General features: G+C 39.6%; 1 long non-coding RNA gene across 1 annotated transcript in view; it reads right to left on the bottom strand.

The window, feature by feature from the left end:
- Positions 1 to 719: 719 nt before the first annotated feature.
- LOC107702576 (uncharacterized) overlaps positions 720 to 4,056 on the bottom strand; it is a 19,949-nt gene continuing 16,612 nt past the window's right edge. Inside the window, exons 2-3 of the long non-coding RNA XR_001635777.1 lie at positions 2,688 to 2,698; positions 720 to 730 (exon numbers count right to left, since the gene is read on the bottom strand). This is a non-coding gene — a long non-coding RNA (uncharacterized LOC107702576). The remainder of the gene's footprint in view (positions 731 to 2,687; positions 2,699 to 4,056) is intronic.

Below are 4,056 nucleotides of genomic sequence, written 5' to 3'. Positions count from 1 at the left end.
ATACAGTATATCCATCACATTCAGTCACCAAAATGACATAACACCACATTATAGTGCTATACTTTTTATTGAAGTTCTGGCGAACACTGTTTTGTTGGAGGTTTTCTTGAGGGGAAATCCACCAAACCTTTATTTTGAAATACTGAGTCATAAGATTATACTGTCACACTCCAACAACTGTTCATAATTGGATATTTTACAAGTAACATGATACGTTCAAATGCCATAGTAAACATAAACCAGACATGGGACACTTTATCACAGAACACATTTGATATGCAGTGCCATGTTGTCCTGTGCAAATGCTGAACTGTGTCTGAACCACAATAACAGCACATGCAATATAGATAAGAATGGACAAAGAAGAAACAACACTCCCTGACAACAAAGTCCAGGTGTGCTAACAATAGACCACACTATACCACACAAGGGAAAGTGTAAACATTGTGTTTCTTCCCAACAATCAGGCAGACTAATCTCAAGTGTTTCTCACCTGTGAAACACATTTCTTCACTTTCATTGGCAGAGAGCGTGTTTCTAAGGGCAGTTCCTGTGGACTCTGAACCCCTGGGAATGGCTGCACTCCACTGAGTGTTTGTCAGACAGAGAGAGAGAAAGAGAGAGAGAGAGAGAGAGAGAAAAATCACCATTAATGTAAGAAAGGTCAGTATGTCCTGCTGCCCTTTCAGCTCTAAATGGACTACTGGAATATTACCGTCCAATATTACAGCTGAAACACAGACATCATAAATGTTTTCATTAATAAACTGAGGTTTTTATGTCAAACTGTACAATTAGAAACGTGATTTTGAAAGAAACTACTAGCTATGAGAATTCAAGCCCTGCCCAGTAGTTGGGTTGTTGATAATATATAACACTGCCCACTTTTACATCTCTGTCGAAATCATGTTTTGACTATTTTTATGCTTTTCCCCTTAGAGATTCTCAAGTTCTGACAGTAGGACCTTCAGTAGTATAACATAACCAGAATTTGACTGTCACCGTAAAGTCTGGTCCACATTGCATTTATTCTGGCCACAAAGTAAAGTCAAATTTATTTGTATAGCACTTTTCACAATACTCATTGCTTAAATGAGAAAATCATGACATTAATGTTTATAATACCTTATCTTCATGCCATATAGTTAATTTTGCAACTATTACATCTGTGCAATAATATAGTTACATTTTGCAACAATACAAGCAATCAAGCAACTGAGATTTGCTATATAGTATATATCGCCCTACGCGAGAGTACTGTATGTGTGTGGATAAAGTTGGACATACTTATATATACAACTTTATTGTAGTAAAGTTGACCCTGCTGGGTCAAAACAACCCAATAGCTGGGTTTGTCCCTTTTTAACCCAGCATTTTTTAGAGTGTATATATCCGTACTGTGTGTATCCAGGTAAGGATGGATATACTTATAGCAAATGTATTCATTGGTGTTAATTAATTAACTAACTAATTAATTAATTAATATTAAATAATAAATGTATATTTGTTCAATTTATAACAAGTTGGTGCATTGACTGCCTACTTAGACACGAAAGACTCATGAAAACTCATGAAGACATGTTGATACCAGGTATCATAATAGATATAATATATCGCATTATAAATAAATACATAAATAAATTAATAAATAAAAGTCAAATACTTGCTAATAAAACACAGAAGAAATATGTATAAAAAAGTGCTTGTATGTTCACCCGGTAAATACAGTAGTAAAATATGGTTGCATAGTACACTCTTAAAAATAAAGGTTCTATTTTCTGCAGCGATGCCAAATAAGAACCATTTTGAGTTCGCTAAAGCACTGGTTCTCAATTCCAGTCCTGGGGACCCCCTGCTCTGCACACACCTGATTCAGATCATCAGCTCGTTAGGAGCGAGATCCATGAACTGAACTCAGTGTATAAGATAAGCGAGACAAACAAAATGTGCAGAGCAGGAGGTCCCCAGGACTGAAATTGAGAACTACTGTACTAAAGAACCTTTCATTGAAGAACCATGTTTTTCTTTGTCTGGAGAACATTGACTATGAACAAACTTTTGTGCCAGTGAGAGGTGTCAAGGACGTTAAAAGACCTTTTTGGAACCACTGATGCCATTAAACAACCTTTATTTTTAAGAGTGAGTCTGCCAATCTGATTGGCGCTTGCGATTTTCCACAGCTTCTTGCCAGTTTTGTTGGCAATATGCACAAGGCGGCAGTGAACAGACTGTGGGCATGCCGTCTGGTCTAGAGGAACACAAAGTCAATTCATAACAATAAGCACATAGTGATTGTAATTCAGGCTACGTACTGTAAAGCAACAATTACATGGTCTCTGTGAGGCCCCAACAAAATAATGCCTCTGGAATGTCAATGCATTCTGTTAGGCTTGTCTTCCCCTGTCATCTGTTTAATGTCAGTGGAACCAGAAATGCTGCAGAAATGTTTGCCCCGCTGTGGTTTTTGGTTGTTATATATTATTTCTCCACACACCAGCATTTTGTGCCACCAACTATAAAACCAGATGGTTTCTCACACTTGTTACAGCCCGAAAACAACACATCCTATCACTCTGTCTCTCTCTCTCGCTCCATCATACACACACTCCCTCCCGAGATTCACCTCTCGCAGCACGATGTGTGCGCCATTACCTTTCCTGAACACACACTGCCCTTGAGCTAACGACAGCAAAGAAAACTGCTGCCTGAACATTTATTCAACACCTGTGATGACTTCATCCCACACACAGACGATTCCTCTTCCTGGCTCAGGTTATACTGTAAATGTAGGCCACCGAGGTTCTCCAGCTACCCTGCTCGATCTTTGTGTCAACCACAAACCTGCTAACTCTCTAATTTAGACGTCTTTGAGCATTCACCCTGCCCCTCGATTGAAGCCTGTGAGTTTCCAGCGATACTCTCATCCGTATGCTAGCAGCGCTTGCTCGCTCACTCTATATGTGTCCTACTTTCTGCAGCCCAGCATGAATAATCTGCAGCAAGTCTCATGAAAGAATCATCGCCAGCAATGAATTATTGATCCAACAGAGAAATGTAAGTGTAGGTTACAAAGTGTGTTTACCCACACAAAGTTAAGCGCTCTGCTTTATTAATCAACTCTATCTGAATCTGGGCAAGACTCTGATCTATTATCACCAGTGTGGCAAAATGAAACTCAGGACAATATATTTGTGGTCTCAAACGCATGAATGGCACAGAAAGTGTAAAGAGTACGTTTGTGAAAGTCCCTTGAGAGCCTTATAATGGCATTGATGATGATAGCATAAAACAGACAGTGAAGTCATTTAGACATATGAAAAGCCAAATCAAGGGATTCTACGTCTTGCATCTCTAACCTTAATTTATTAGAGCAATCCATTGCATTAGAGCTGTATTATGAGGTTCAAATGTCCCAAGCAACAGCCATATCACTCTGCAGCCCAAGACTGGTTACCCACTGAAGCTAAGCAGGGTTGAGCCAGGGTTGATGGGAGACCTCCTGGGGAAACTAGGTTGCTGTTGTCATGATTGTAAAGCGCTTTGCGTGTACAACAATACACAATAAGGTGCTATATAAATGCATCATTCATTCAAGCCACACACTGTGCGTCAGGTTAAGCAGACATCAAATAGGTGCAGTTCTGTGCACTCCAGGAATGTGAATGAGAACTATCACTCTTTTACAAACCACTTGTCGCATGTAGGGTCACAGGATGCTGGAGCTTATCCCAGTTTATTGGGGCCGTAGGTAGGGACACACCTGGGTTGTATGACCAGACCATCTCAGACCATGAATGAGGACCAGCACCATAGAAAATCTCCACATTATCAAATATTTGTTTCAATATTTGGGCCAGTTGCATAAACTTAGCCACCATGTTAAGACTGTGTCTTAAAGGTCCCCTGAAATGCTTAGAAACATGCAGCATTACTCTATGTGTTGACGTCATTTTAACTGAAACAGGAAGACAGGGCGGGAAATATCAAGCAGCCCTGCCCCTTTTTAAAATAGCCAATAGCGTTTGTTTATATCACAGTTTGGGCTAGAGCCGTTGA

Source organism: Sinocyclocheilus anshuiensis, unplaced genomic scaffold (assembly GCF_001515605.1).
Source record: "Sinocyclocheilus anshuiensis isolate Anshui unplaced genomic scaffold, SAMN03320099.WGS_v1.1 scaffold210, whole genome shotgun sequence".
NCBI lineage: Eukaryota > Metazoa > Chordata > Actinopteri > Cypriniformes > Cyprinidae > Sinocyclocheilus > Sinocyclocheilus anshuiensis.
Note: the sequence above shows the minus strand (reverse complement) of the source record. Positions and strands in the feature narration are given on the sequence as shown.